This window comes from Galeopterus variegatus, unplaced genomic scaffold, assembly GCF_000696425.1.
Source record: "Galeopterus variegatus unplaced genomic scaffold, G_variegatus-3.0.2 Scaffold11, whole genome shotgun sequence".
NCBI classification, from domain to species: domain Eukaryota; kingdom Metazoa; phylum Chordata; class Mammalia; order Dermoptera; family Cynocephalidae; genus Galeopterus; species Galeopterus variegatus.
Window position 1 is genome coordinate 986,887 of NW_007726122.1, and position 15,646 is coordinate 1,002,532.

The 15,646-nt window shown below is 34.8% G+C and overlaps 1 protein-coding gene across 2 annotated transcripts in view; it reads right to left on the reverse strand.

Moving 5' to 3' along the window:
• ZCCHC7 (zinc finger, CCHC domain containing 7) overlaps positions 1-15,646 on the reverse strand; it is a 250,835-nt gene that overhangs the window by 64,774 nt on the left and 170,415 nt on the right. The window lies entirely within an intron of this gene.

Below are 15,646 nucleotides of genomic sequence, written 5' to 3' on the forward strand. Positions count from 1 at the left end.
GGGAAAAAAAAAAAAAAAAAAAAAAAAAAAAAAAAAAAAAAAAAAAAGAATTTTACATCTGTGTTCATGAGCAATATTGATTTATAGTTTTCTTTTTTATAGTGTCTTTGTGTGGTTTTCTTATTGGGGTAAAACTTGTTTCAGAAGAGTTGAAAAGGACTGGGAAGGATTTGTGTAGATGTGGTGTTATTTTGTCCTTAAATATCTGATAGAATTCAACAGTGAAGTCACCTAGGCTAGAGTTTTCCTTGTAGGCCAGGAATTTTACTTGTAGGAAGGTTTTAAAATAGTAATTCTATTACTTTAGTAAATATGGTGTCATTCAGATTTTCTATTTCTTCTTGGGCCAATTTTGGTAATTTTTGACTTTTAAAAAATTTATCTATTCTAAATTGTTGAAATTATTGGCATAAAGTTGGTCATAATTCTTATTCTTTTCCTTTAATTTGTCTAATTTACATACAAGCCTATCCAGTAAATTTTTCATCCCAAATATTTAAAATTTCGGCTCTAGAAGTTCCATTTGGCTCATTTTAATTTTTTTTAAATTTATTTTAATTTTTTATTTTTTTAAAAGATGACCGGTAAGGGGATCTTAACCCTTGACTTGGTGTTGTCAGCACCACGCTCAGCCAGTGAGCCAACCAGCCATCCCTATACAGGATCCGAACCTGTGGCCTTGGTGTTATCAGCACTGCACTCTCCCAAGTGAGCCACGGGCCGGCCCTTGACTCATTTTTATATCTTCCATTTCTCTTATTATATTTTCCTTTAAATCTCAATGTATATTTATAACATGTCTTAAAGTCCTTGTCTATTAATTTTATCAGCTCTGCCACTTTTAGGTTTGTATCATTTGACTGATCTTTCTCCTGGTTATGAGTCACATTTTCTTGCATCTTTAAATGTCTAGTAATTTGGGGGGGGGGGTTGTTGGTCACTGTAAATGTTACACTGTTGAGCGTGTGGATTTTGTTTTCTTAATGTTTAAGTATCTGACTCTGCTTATATAAGCAGTTAAGTAACTTCCAGATCAGCCTGACCCTTTTGGGACTTTTTCAAAAGCTCTGTTATGGTAGGTCTAGAGTAGCCTTCACTCTAGGGCTAATTTAGCACTACTATGAAGATGCACCTTCTAGGGCCTCCATTGAATGCCTTAGGTGTTCTACAGTCTCTCTCCACTCTGGCTAGTAAGAACTCATGTAAGTTCTGGGAATCGTTCAGCTTATAGCTAGTAGTTTTTTGCACAGACCTAGTGGAGTTTCAACGAATGCATGTACAGGCAGGTACTCAGTACCCTCGGTATTCAAGGGTACCCCTCTGTGGATTTCCGGAGCAATTTCCCTCTGCAGCTTCCTCTTCTCCTGTATTCTGTCCCACAAATTACAGCCTCCTTGGCCTCTCTGAACTCTGATTTCTGTCTTCTCATCTCAGTGAGACCATCATACTATCTATGCTTGCGTTGCCTCTCTTGGCACCATGATGCAGAAACTGTCTTGGCAGAAAGCTGGGTTTATTGTAAGGCTCACCTCATTTGTTTCCATACTCTCATGAATTGTGGTCCTGCACTGTTTGTCATCCAATGTCTGAAAATTTTCTAACTGATCTGTAGTTAAGCCCACCTAGTAAAATTTTCATTTCATCTTTTCATTTCAAATATTGTATATTTCAGCTCTAGAAGTTCCATTTGGTTCTTTTTCTTAGCTTCCATTTCTCTTATTATATTAATCTTTCCCTTTAGATCTCTGTGTATATTTATAATAGTTGTTTTAAAGCCCTTATGTGCTAATTTCATCATCTCTTGTCAGGAGAGCAAGTCCAATATGGCTGGAATTAGAAATCTTGGACAGCATTTTAAAGGGTGGAGATGAAGGAAGACATTAAAAAGAAGGAAAGGCATAAGCAACATAATGGAGAAAGAAAAAGGATATAGCAAATACTGTTTGGTTGGAATGAAGGGTGTGATAATACCCTTACTAGTAATTTTCACAGGCTTTTTTATATATAAAGAATACTGAGGGTTAAAAATATTATTACTTACAAGAAGCTTTTGGCCAGTAACATATATGAAGATTTCATTAATATTAAATCTATTCTTCCAAATAAGAAATATTCTATATCCTCTTTCATTTTAAAAGTCCTAACTTCTTAAGGGCTGGCCAGTTAGCTCAGTTGGTTAGAGTGCAGTGTTACAACACTAAGGTCAAGAGTTCAGATCCCTCCTACCAGCATGCTGCCAACCCCCACCCCCCAAAACCCACAAAACAAAAAACATACCTTCGAAACAAAAAAGTGAGCTGGCTGGTTAGCTCAGTTGGTTATGACACCAAGGTCAAAGGGTTTGGATTCTCTCACTGGCCAGCCACCAGAAAAAAAAAAGTTAACCCAATTTCTAAGCTTTCACTATTACAAATAATGATGCAATGAAAGTCTCTGAAAAGAAACCATTTTCTGTTACCTTTAAGATTTTCAGAAGTAGAATGTCTAAGTAGAAATTTTTAGAAGTCTTTATCCATGTTGCCAAAATGCCCAAACGAGAGTGACCTTTGTCTGCATCCTCTAAGATTTTGATGTTTGCATTTTCCCCTTAATTGTATCTATTATGACAGCCAAAATGACATCTCCTTGCTTTAGTTTTAATTTCTTTGATTATTGGTGAGGGACCTATTTTCCTGTGTCTGTTAACCAATTTATTGCTCTTATTGTTTGTTCATGTCATGTGCTCATTACCTATGGGGATTTTTTATTGAACTTTTATATTAAAGACATTATATCTTTCTCTTTTTTTATCTTGATATTGTTTTCAGTAAGTTCTTTATCTCCTAGGGAGTTTTTTATGTAAGGAAGTTTTTATTTTGTATATTATCAAATCAAGAGGTCTTTCCCTTTGAAATTTCTTTTCCTGGAGTTATAACTCAAAAATCCATCTCTATGTAGAATTTACACAAAGAATATATTATTTTTTCCATTTTCTTATGGAATACATTATTTTTTAATGTAACCGCATGTTATTTTAGCATGAAATCATATAGTTGAAGTGGTACTCTTTCAGCACAGCCTTTTCACTTTCTGTAAGTTATTTCTCTGTTTTGTGTTATACAATCATTAAAAATTATACGATCTGAAGAGAAACCAGAGTGTGCATTAAAAATTATAAATGCTGACTATTTCTGAACAGGAACCTGAAGAGAGAAACTGGGGTGCTGGTCATGTTCTCTTTTATGCGTGGGTGCTGGTGATATGAGTGTGTTCACTTTGAGAAAATCCATTAAACTACACATGTAATGTTCTGTGCATTTTCTGTATACCTCAATAAATATTTCTTTAATAAAATGTTTACTCAATGAATACAAAAATACGTAAAGATTGAAAATAAGAGTGGAAAATAATATACCATAAAAAAAGTAAACCCAAAACAAAAGTGAACCCATAACCTTAAAGACTATTTTTTTATACTCCCCCTCCCTCCTCAATTTGTGGAACTATTCTGCTATCTTTCCTACACACACACACAATTATTACATGATAATTATGATAAACATCTTATATATTTATAGTGATTCGAGGTCTATATATTTCTTTAAAGATACATTTTATCCTTAGAACAGCCCTGTACATTATGGCTACACAAATGTTTGCTTTTTTATGTGTGTGCTTTCCACTATCGGGCAAAAAAGGGCAATTTGTACTTTCTTTGAAATGTAGTGCTGGTCTAGCTATTTACTGATATAAGTGCATTCAGTTTTCAAAGAATCTGGGGAAGAGTTTGGGTTAGATTTCTGAGGGGCAAAAGCTAGTTCACCCCATGCTTCAGTTATACTTAGTCTGCCTATATTCTGATGTGTTGGAATAGCTGAAGATCATTCCTTTGCTGAGAGAGCAGTCATAGATAGTTACAGAACTGGTTATCATTACCTTTTGGGATAATTTGACAGAGAGCAGGAGCTAGTAAAATGTATTTCCAAAGGTCTTCAAGGATTACAGAGGGACTTAGTTCAGCATATCCCAGTTGGTTATTTGCAGTGCAGGTCCCAGGGACTAATACTCTTTTCCTGAACCTAATAGTTATATAGCTCCTTCTTACAGGGAAGCCACAGATGCCTTACATTTTCTAGATATCCTAATCTGTAACATCTAAAATTGTAAAACTCATTAAATTTCACCAAAAGCTATGTATTTGCATACAATGGACTTGAATTTAAATTCAGCAAATCAGTGGTAACTTTACCATTATTAGTTATTTAAGAATATAAATGTAACTTTCCTCAAAGAGAAAAATGTTTTCGGGCCGAGCCCGTGGTGCACTCAGGAGAGTGCGGCCCTGGGAGCGCAGCAGCGCTCCCACTGCGGGTTCGGATCCTATATAGGGATGACCGGTGCAATCACAGTGCTCACTGGCTGAGCGCAGTACGGCTGTTCTCAAAAAGGACAAAAAAAAAAAAAAAAAAAAAAAAAATGTTTTCATTTCATGTAGTATCAAGGTAATTTTCAACAAATATTTGTTGGGTTATCTCTCACGTAAAAGACACTGTTGGAGACAAAAAGATAACTTAGACATGGTGCTTGCCCTCAAGGAATTTACCATGTAGTAGAGTACTATGTGGTATTTTAGGGCTAAAGAAATTAAAAAGCATTATTATGTTAAGCAAATAACTAACTGAATTTTTAAAAATAGGAGGATGATTTAATTAATATCGAGTTTTAAAAAGGACAAAAGTCCACCATTATTTGGGAAAGTGAGCTATTTAACAAGAAATACTGAATTCTACCAATGAGCAATTAATTTATGATGACTATATCACTGAAACAGTCTTCCTTACATTAAGGTACATTCCAAAAGTAAGTGTGTAAGTCCTTTAGCAACTGTTCCCTCCCCAAATAATCTGTGAATCTGAGGGCCGGCCTGTGGCTCACTTGGGAGAGTGCGGTGCTGATAACACCAAGGCCATGGGTTCGGATCCCTATATAGGGATGGCTGGTTAGCTCACTTGGGAGAGTGTGGTGCTGACAACACCAAGTCAAGGGTTAAGATCCCCTTAACCAGTCATCTTTTAAAAAAAAAAGAAAAAAAAAGTGAGTCTGCACACTCTACACTGTGACCTTACAGTTAGGGATTGGAAGAAAAAAGAGACAACCTGCAAACTCTAAGTAACCAAAACTTTATGCTTTCTCAGTATCTATTGTCTCACACGAATTATAAAGCCAAAACTCTGACTAATATGAGATGGCATTCTTTCGCTACTGCAAAACACAGTGAAATGGTTAAGAAAACATAAAGATAAAAGTGGAAAAGGTTGTGAATAACCTCCTACCAGATAACTTCAGGTTACATAATTTGGGCACTGACAGCATAAAGATAATAGCATAAAAATTATTGCCCACATTCTCTTTATATATACTTCTCTTATGTTACTAATACTTTAAACTGAAAGGTCCTTTCTGTAATTAACCCTCCTAGTGTTTTTCCATCTGTGCACTTTTGCTCATGTTATTTCCGTGATCCAATAGTGTCTTCCCATTCCTTGTGTTTCTCTCTTAAAAACATACAAACAAAACCCCTCTTCTTTCTCCTCCTCGTATCTTCTATCTCAATGACTTGCATCATAGTCTGTTTTCCAGATTAGAAACCTCAACACTTCCCTCTCATCTTCATATAATTATTCATTAAACCCTATAAATTCTCTGTCCAAAATAGCCTCAATGTCATTAGTTTTGCCCAGGGCCACTTAATTTCTCACCCAGATTACTAAAATAACTTCTATCTCTATTATCACAAACTGCTTTCCATTCCACTGTTAATGGAGTAATATATCTAAAACAGAAATGTGAATATATTCTACCCTGAATAGTCCCTCACTACCCACAGGATAAATATCAAAATCCTTTCTATGCCATACAATGCCTTCCATGATTTGGCCTTTACCTATTTCTCTTGCTTCATCTTTCTGGTCCCAATGCTCCAGTTATGCCTAATAATTCCTCCAATGTCCTGCTGCTCTCTGTAGCTATGCCTCTACATGCATTCTCTGGAACACCTGAATGCATCCCCAACCCATCTACCTGGACCTGGCACTTGGCCTTCAAGTTCCCCAAATCACCTCCATTGAAGTCTTACCTGGTACCCATTCAAAAGCAAAGATGATCACTCAAAACTTTCTAACATCCTGGTCTTTAACTGTGTCATTTCTATCTTTGTAACTTCCAAATACCAAAGGATGACTGCTTAGTTATCATAGGTACTCATGTTTACTAAATAAATTAATTAAATAACATTTCCATTTCCTTTGATTTCCCTCTGGTATTTTCTCCCTCAGTCAGAGTCTAAAAAGCACCTTATCTGTATCTCTTAGGCTACTGAGCACTTCCAAACCTTGTATTAAGGGCTATATTAATAAATATTTTATTTCCCTCTCTACACCAAGGCTGCCTATGGATGAGACCAAATCTGGTTTGATATCTATCCAGTTATCAGCACAATATCTTGCATACTTTGAATAACACTAGAAAATAAAAATTAGAAAGAAAAAGGAAAAAAGTTAAAAAAGGAAACATTCATATGCACACTTGTGTGAATAAGCACTGTTCTAAATCAGGGCAACAAAAGCCAATAGATAATTTAATGGACTGCTGTTGTATGAAAAATAGAATTAAAAGATAATATGAATCTTTCCATGAACTTTTGGAATACCCTCGTATAGTAAAAATTCAATAAGACAGTTTTCTATGGCTAGGGAAAAACTTGCAATTCTAAAAACTAAAAAGAACTTTAAAATAAAACCACTATTACTGAATAGTAATACTGTGGCTGACACAGGATTCACATAAAATATATGATAACTGCACATTTACAGATAATCATGCCTGTACCTAACCAGCATTTATGGATTAAAGATCACAAAGACAAAGCTGCCAGATATTTATGTCATATCCTTTCCTGAGCCTAATTCCACTATACCAGATTTCCCCTTGGGAATCTCTCACTTCTAATAAGCAACTGAACCAGCCACAAATGAAGTTACTATTCCCAACTTCATCAGCAGCATCTGTTATTTCAACGGAAACTTTTGAAATACACACAAATGCCACATTCAAATCCTCTGAGGGTTAAGCCACTTTATTCACTTGCATTCTTCTCAAACTGCTCTTTTTTTCTGTCTTGGTTTTCTCATATTTATACTTTTTCATTATAACGAAGGTCACAAAACTGTTTTAGTCATTAAAATTTTGTACTGTATAACAGGCAATAATTTAAATAAAACAAATTTAAATAGAAAAATTTGTAAGTATTAAAATATTCATCTTATTTTAAATCATATTAAATTTACCAGAAACAATTTATGTTTTTGAAATGTGTGTAAAAGATAAATGGGGATTTGACTTTTCTTTTTTTAGAGATAGAGGAGGAAGAAGAAAGAGGAAATAAATACAGGTGTTTAGCACAGTGTTATATAGAGCTCTTGCAAAGTTATCAGTCATATAAAGGCCTTTGTCTATCCCCAGACACACAATAAACACACACACACAATTATCTCATATCCCCCATTCCCTCTGTCCCCAGGGTTTAGTCAATAAACCACCTGGTTAAGAAATATTTATTCAGAAAAAAAAAAAGACCCCCAAATCACACTAAGCAACGAGATCAGAAAGGGAAAAATTATCAACAAAAAAGAGTCAATAAAGTGGGATTATGGGAGTTGTTTCTTCTTTTTTTATAGATATCTACTTTGATGCCTGTTCCCCACTTTTACCACCCCTCCAAAGGCAAAAAGAAAATGTACCATATGTATATTTGAAATATTTGTAAAATGACAAGCACAAATAAAACACATTTAAATCTTATCAAGATGCTACTTTTAAAAGTTTCTGGAGAAGATTTAAAGGCTATATAAAAGTCGCCATGTACCTGCTGATAGCTAGCAATCTGGCAGCTATATTCTTTCAGTCATCCTTCTATTTCTTTCAATATTTCCTTGGCTCCTTCTTGATATTCTTTTCTTTTTTCTCCAATGTCTGGTTCTGTCTTCACTCTTTCCTTGGTGAAATAAGTCACTCCAAAACAATTTGCTTTTACTGTCATTTTTGGATCAGATTTGCTTCAAATCTCTCTCCAGACCTTAGATCAAATATGTCCAGGTTCACATTTATAATTGCTTACAGAATATATCACCTGTCTTCAGTATTTGTCCACTTGATACAAACTATATCAAGTAAATTTTGGTATACAAATATCATAAAATATGAAGGAATACAGTCACAGGTCCTTTCTCAAAGCAGGATGGTCTAGATTTTTGTCATAAAATATTGTGTAATGAAGAACTCTCTGCTGAATGACTCATTAGTTGAGAATACTCCATTTCCTTTTTGTACTTAGAAATGTATTGTTCACTCATCAGTTAAGTTTGAGAAAATTCATCTACCATATCCTTTGAAATATGTAGTCTGAGAATTACTTAAAATATCAAGTTCATTACATCATTAGGGTCGAGGTATTGCTACCAGTCTCTTTGTATTCATCTTTTGATTCATCTGGTAACTGTGAAAACATCTTTTGTCAATTTTCTATTTGCCATTCTGGGAGGAAAATACTCTGAATTCTCAACTTTGTTCAATGAAAGCTCAAAAAGATTATAAAGATGCTGTCTCTAGATTTCTTTTATATATTCTTGAAAGATAATGCAACACTTTGGGCAACACAATAAGAAAACCAAAGGATGATGCAAACTGATGACTTATTTCACTACTGCATCACCCTTCTAGGCAATTTCATCATTCTCCTGTTTTCTTATTAGTTTAGGCTTTTTTTTAGCACAGTTGGGAATAATGAGTAAGTAATGATAAAATTATTCTTAGGATAATGAAACAGTAGAATGTTTTGACATGGCAAAAATAAGATCACCCAGGATTCCATGATGTATCTTAGATTTATAAAAGGGTACAATGAACCTACACAGTAATTCTGAGATAGAATGAGTTTTAGTCTATTAAGAAAAGTAAATTTTTTTCTCTGTTCTTTGGAAGATCTTTAAGAAAGAATAACAGTAATTTAATATCAATTCTTATGAATGGAAATGCTCAGAAAAGAAATTCAAACTAAAATTGGGTTCTATGAACCTGATGGTATACTGCAATAATTCAGTAAACAAATGATGGGGTTAAACTAAACGTAACTATCCCAATTCTTACTATTCATTTATTAATTCGACAAATATTTACTGAGCTACTACCATGTTCCAGGAATCATTGTAGGTGCTTGGGATATACTGTGAACAAAACAGAGATTGCTACCCTCATAGAACCTACATTTTAGTTGGAGAAAGGATAAAAAACAAAATAAGTAAATGATATATATTAAAGAGTCATAAATGCTTTGGAAAAAAAGAAAAAGTAGGGCAAGGTAATGGAAACTGGGAGTGTTGGGTATGAGTTACAATTTTACATAGGGACAGAAGAGACTTCATTGACATTTAAGCAAAAACTTAAAGGAGCAAATTAGCCATGCACTGTTGGGGTATGAGAATTTCAGGCAGCAGGAGCAGCCAAAGCAAAGTTATTAAGAAAGGAATATTCCTGATATGTTTAAGTTACAGCAGAGAGGCCAGTGTATCTAGAGTAGAGGGAATGAGGGGGAGGTGAAGCCAAAGAGGAACAAGGGTAACAGTTTATGAAGGACCTTGTAGGTTACATTACAGGTTACATTACTTTACAGGTTGAGCATCCCAAATCTGAAAATCTGAAATGGTCCAAAATCCAAAACTTTTTGAATGCCAACATGATGCTCAAAGGAAATGCTCACTGGAACTTTTAGAATTTCCAGATTTGGGTTGCTCAACCACTAATGCAAATATTCTAAAATCTGACACAATCTGAAATCCAGAACACTTCTGGTCCCAATCATTCTGGAAAAGGGATACTCAACCAATATAAGGATTTTGGTTTTACTCTGAGTGAAAAGGGAAGCCATTTGTAGGGTTCTGAGCAGAAGAGTGATATGATCTGACTTACAATTTAAACTCACTTTGCTGAGAGTAAAGTATGGGTGGGGAGGACAAGTATAGAAGCAATGAGACAAGTCAGGAAACGACTGCAATAATTCAGTCAACACAACCAGGAGTACCTCTGACCAGGGCTGAGGAATGGATGTGCTGAGAAGCAGAGGAATTCTGAATATATTCTGAAATAAAGCTAATAAAATTTGTTGACGGATTGAATATAAATGTATTAGAACAGTATTCAGATGAATATGTTGAGTAGGATATTTGATACAGGAATCTTAAATTTAGGAAACAGATCTGAAGTAGAAATATAAATTTGCCAGTTGCTGCATGGAGATAGAATTCAGAATAGGACTGGGTGAGAATACCAAGGGATTGAGTGTAGAGAAAGAAGAGAAGAGGAACAAGGATTTAGAAGGAGTAATCACTGAGACGGGAGCAACCCTGGTGGGGGAAAGGGCCAGTGCCCCGTAAGCCAACTGAAGACAACATATCAAAGAAGAGGTGTTAGCAACTGGTAAATGCCACTGATACGTCAGGTAAGATAAAGGCTTAGAACTGACCCTTGAATTTATTAGCAAAGTCACTGGTGACCACGATGGGAGAAGTTGGATAGAGTGGTGATGAAAAAGCTGATTGTACTAGCAGGAGAATTGAAGGAGAGAATTTGGGGGCAATAAATACCAGTCGTCTGTCCCTCAGCCAAGCCTTTCCCCCAACCCCCAATACCAAATTCTGGATGTTCAAGTCCCTTACATAAAGTGACCTATTATTTGCATATAACCTAATGCACATCCTCCTGTACACTTTAAATCATCTCTAGATTAATTTTAATACCTAATACAATGTAAGTACAACATAAACAGTTGTTATACTGTATTGTTTTTTTACTGTTGTATTGTTATTTTTAATTTTTTTCCCCAATATTTTTGATCAGTGGTTGGTTGAACCCACAGATAAGGAATTTACAGATATGGAGGGCTGACTGTAAAGACAACTGTTTAAGGAGTCTAACACAAAAAAAACATTCATCAACTATAACTTGGCACTCTATCACCTTAAAGCTTCTTCCTTCTGGGCCGAGCCCGTGGTGCACTCAGGAGAGTGTGGCGCTGGGAGTGTAGCGACGCTCCCGCTGCGGGTTCGGATCCTATATAGGAATGGCCAGTGCGCTCACTGGCTGAGCGCGGTGCGGACAACACCACACCAAGGGTTGAGATCCCCTTACCGGTCACGAAAAAGACAAAAACAAAAAACAAAAACTTCTTCCTTCTAATGTGGCACTAGATGACTCAGTATGTGAGGGACAATATCGATATTACATGGACAACAAACTCCATAAGCTACTCAGGTTTTGATTTAGCTCCAGTAAGAATATTACTGACAGAACTGTCTTTAAATCCAAAATAAAATATTTACCAATGTACCTACAATAATTATTACTTGTTTAAAGTGGAGACTGCCAGATATCAAAGAAAAAGGTATGGGGGATTAGAAAACATTACATAAAGCTCTGTGTTCAAAGGGAGACAATTTTTATAAAACCCATCCCAGTTGATAGTATACTTTTTTTACAAATGCTCATCCTGATTTTTGAGGAAATAAATTTTAGTGTGCAATACCCTCAAGAAAATATGCATAATACATAAAGAATGTTCCTTTTCAAATACCCACTAATAGACCCTTCTGGAGGAAGACCATCAAGATTAAAAAATAATAATAATAAAAATAAATACAGAACATAAAAAGTGCTAAAATTCTGTGCCAGGCCCTATGTTAAACATTTTATGTATTTTTCTAATTTAATTCTACAACAGTCTTATAAAGACAGGTATTATTACTTTCATTTCACAGATGAAAAAAGGTGAAGTTTATATGAATTTTTAAATAATTTGTTTAATGCCACAAAGCTTGTCAGTGGCAGACCAGAAGTTCAAACCCAGATTTACCTCCAAACCATGCTTTTATGCTATATGCTATATCATCTCCCTAAATAAGCCAATATGCTATATCATCTCCCTAAATTATTTTACCAGTAGTGTTGTGGGTTTGTCTAATAAGAAATTAATTACTGGGTTTCATCTTTACAATATTATCATTTTTATAATGTAGCACATGATAATTACTAAAGTGAAAACAACTTGTTGAGTTTCAAATTTCATTTTCCACTTTTAATATAGAACTATATTCTAATATGGATTAGAATAATGGAATCAGAAGAGCAATGTCAGTCTTCTATTTATATTTAGAGAGAAACTTCACTGGGGTTTCATAAAAAAAAATAACCCAACTTTCTAGTTGTGGTTAACTTTTATGATGTAATTACACTAGGTTGCAAGGGGGCAGGAACCAGTTCTATCTTACTCTCCATTGTACCTCTATCACCTTGCATGATGTCTGGCACATAGCTGGTACTCAACAAATACTATTTAATAAATGAATTTTGAAGAACCAGGTGGTTTTCTAAAAAAATATATGTCAATTGTTTTTATTGTTCTTTAAAGGTCAATTGGCATCTACCCATAGCACTGGTTAACTCTTAACTTCCATTTACATAAACAGCAACTAATGAGTATTTAATTAATTTATTTAATTTTTTTTGAGGATCTTAAGATAATGTTTACTGGATTAGTAGTCTAATGATATTGCTACAGAAATATAAAACTCTTATGTTTGTTTAATCAGTACAAGTACAGTTCCTCAAATCCATTTAGAGTGCATTGTTTTAAGCAATCTTTGAAAATTTTGTGGGTAGGGCCGGCCCGGTGGCGCACTGCTACAGTGCGCCGCTTGAGAGTGTGGCGGCGCTCCCGCCGAGGGTTCGGATCCCACATACAGACCGGTTCCCGCTCACTGGCTGAGCGAGGTGCGGGCGCAACACCGAGGGTTGCGATCCCGTTGCCAGTCCCGGTCCGGTACGGGCGCGACACTGAGGGTTGTGATCCGTTGCTGGACACGAAAAACAGACAAAAAAAGGAAAAAAAAAAAAAAAAAAAAAAAAAGAAAATTTTGTGGGTTAAGTATTTGATCAATTTATAAACTGCTCAACTAGCAGGGTAAATACAATCTTGATTTTTGAAAAATAACATCCAAAAAGAACAATGTAGCCCTTTATAGGCCTTATGGAATATTTGGACAGATCTACTCCCTGAAAGCCTCCTCCTAACTTATAATGATATAAACTATATCCAGTAGGACCAATATAGAAAAATAAGAAGAAAGGAAAGAGAAAAAACAAGTGACAGAAAAGAACAAAAGAGATGAGAAAAAGCCATGAAACAGCAGAAGAAAACGAGAAAGAAATAAATTATTTTTAAAATGCTATCTCAGGATAAAAGAGAGGCATTTATTATGCAAAGAAACACTAGGTATGAATTGAGATCCAGGCTCTTTCAAAACACACTGAGTAATTACTAAACATTTAATTTCTCTAGACTTCAATTTCTCATTTGTGAGCATGAATCAGGCCCCTACATGATCTCTAAGATAAATTTCTATTTTTTTCCTCAGGAACCAACTCAAATGGCACCTGCTTTTTCAGATGTCCCAGACAAAAATCAATCACTTGATATCCAGTTTATTTTCTGTATTAATTCTAGTGTCTTTCAAAATCTCCTTAAGTTCCCATTCACATTAGAGAGAATACATTTCAGAAACTTTTGATAACAAAAGCTTCAAATAACAAAAGAAATTAAAAAAAATTAAATCCTAAATTTGTACAAAGGAATATGAATCAGCAACATATGTGAAATACTTGTTAGAAATGTAAACAATTCATGACCCCCTGGGAATACATACTAACTTCCACCTCAGAAAAAGACTATAACTATTTATAATCCCTATGCAGTATGCACTATTGAGGCCTACTAGGCAGGGTTTAAAGCTGGATTTTTCAACAAGGCTCACAAGTCCTGAGGTTAAATACACATGAATTAAGAATGTTTAATCCAACACAAGATACCATCTTTTCATATTTAAAGCAGCTTCCGTTAAACAGGAAAAATACAAAATACATGAGCTGCCCCTGACAGTAAAGCTCCTACAGAGGTATATAAAGGTCTATTTTTTTTTTAACCATTTAAACTCACACTGTGTTTACTCTTACTTTTAATACATGTGTCCTGCTAAAACCAGAATACTTATAAAGAGCAAAAAAGCTGTAAAAACAAAACCAAAAAATAAACTCCTCATATGTCATACATGTTTTAAATAAATATAATTAGGACTAGCTACATAAAATATGAAAAAGGTATAGATTTTTTGGTTTGTGTATAAACACACATAAATATATATATACACAGAGAAATAAAAACAGTTAAACAGTTTCTACCTGTTTTTGTGTACTCCCTTTCAGATATTGTTCCCCTAGAGTCTTGGCCTCTGTTGCTGTCTAACTTGAATTCACAAAACTCAATGGCTCATGGTTTTCAAAGCTTAGGGCAACGCTTGCAGAACAAAGTGGCTTTTTCTCTCTCTCTCTTTTTTTGGTGGGTACAAGTATGGGGACCACAGGAACAGTTAAATTCATGGCATGGCTGGTCTACCACACAGTCGGGGGAATTCTTTAAACAGAGCCTGTCACTCTCTTGGCCCATCAATGGGATTTCCTTCTCAAACTGCTGATTCGTTCAGGTACACAACAGAGGAAATTTCAGTTAACCTTTGTTTCACCCCAGGGAAAAATCTGTCTGAAAGTATAAAATGAATAGATTAAAAAAAAAAAAAAAATAAGCAGCTCAGCCACAAGGCCATTCTCTTAGTGTTCACTGCAGCTTAAGTTAAACAGTAAAAAGGGACAGTGGAATGTTTCATTCCCAATGGAAAATTCAAGCACAATATAGAACCTGGGAATCTAGTAGATCAGAGTCCATTTTGATGACTAAACCAAACCACTGTCCTTTCTGTTTAATAAACTTGAAAATTCCCCTTCTGATAATTTTCTGAGTCAGAATTGTTTTTCTCCCCTATATCACCATTACTACTATAATCTAATTGAGGTGTCTATAACAAAGTTGTATCCTCATTCTTCTTACAAAAAAAGTGACTCAGGAATTTTTTTTAAAAAAGTAAATCATTAAATTAAAGTAGTACTGGGGAAATGGGGAAAAAAAGGAGTCAAATAAATCAGAACCCCATTAAATTCCCTCCTATTATTCTTTTCAAAATAAAAAATTCAAGTGAGGAGGAACAAATGGAGGAGCTCACTTATTCATTTTAAAGTTCTCTGCTTTGAAACAATGGGAGTTGACAGAGGCTATAGTTAGATCTAGATATGTGAAATCTTTGGATGGGGAGTGAAGACAAGGAAAACTTAATTTAAACTTTATTTTCCCTTGAAACCAAGGTAATTTAAGTATATAATTTTTTAAAAAATGATGAATATAAATTTTAGGATATGATGGATACACATTGGCTACCTATCATTACTTCTCCCAAATTACTTCAGAACCCCATGAAACGGAAAAAATATTGTCTGTCAGCACTTTTATACATATCATTTTATAATTCCTATACATTGACTGCAAGTGACTAGAGCAGCTCTTACGATCAGGAGCAAGATGAATTTTGCTTCTGGGACCAATGCCATTTTCATAAGAGAAAAAAATGATTCAAGGCCACCTTGCTTAAATTTTCTTACCAACTTAAAAAAAAAC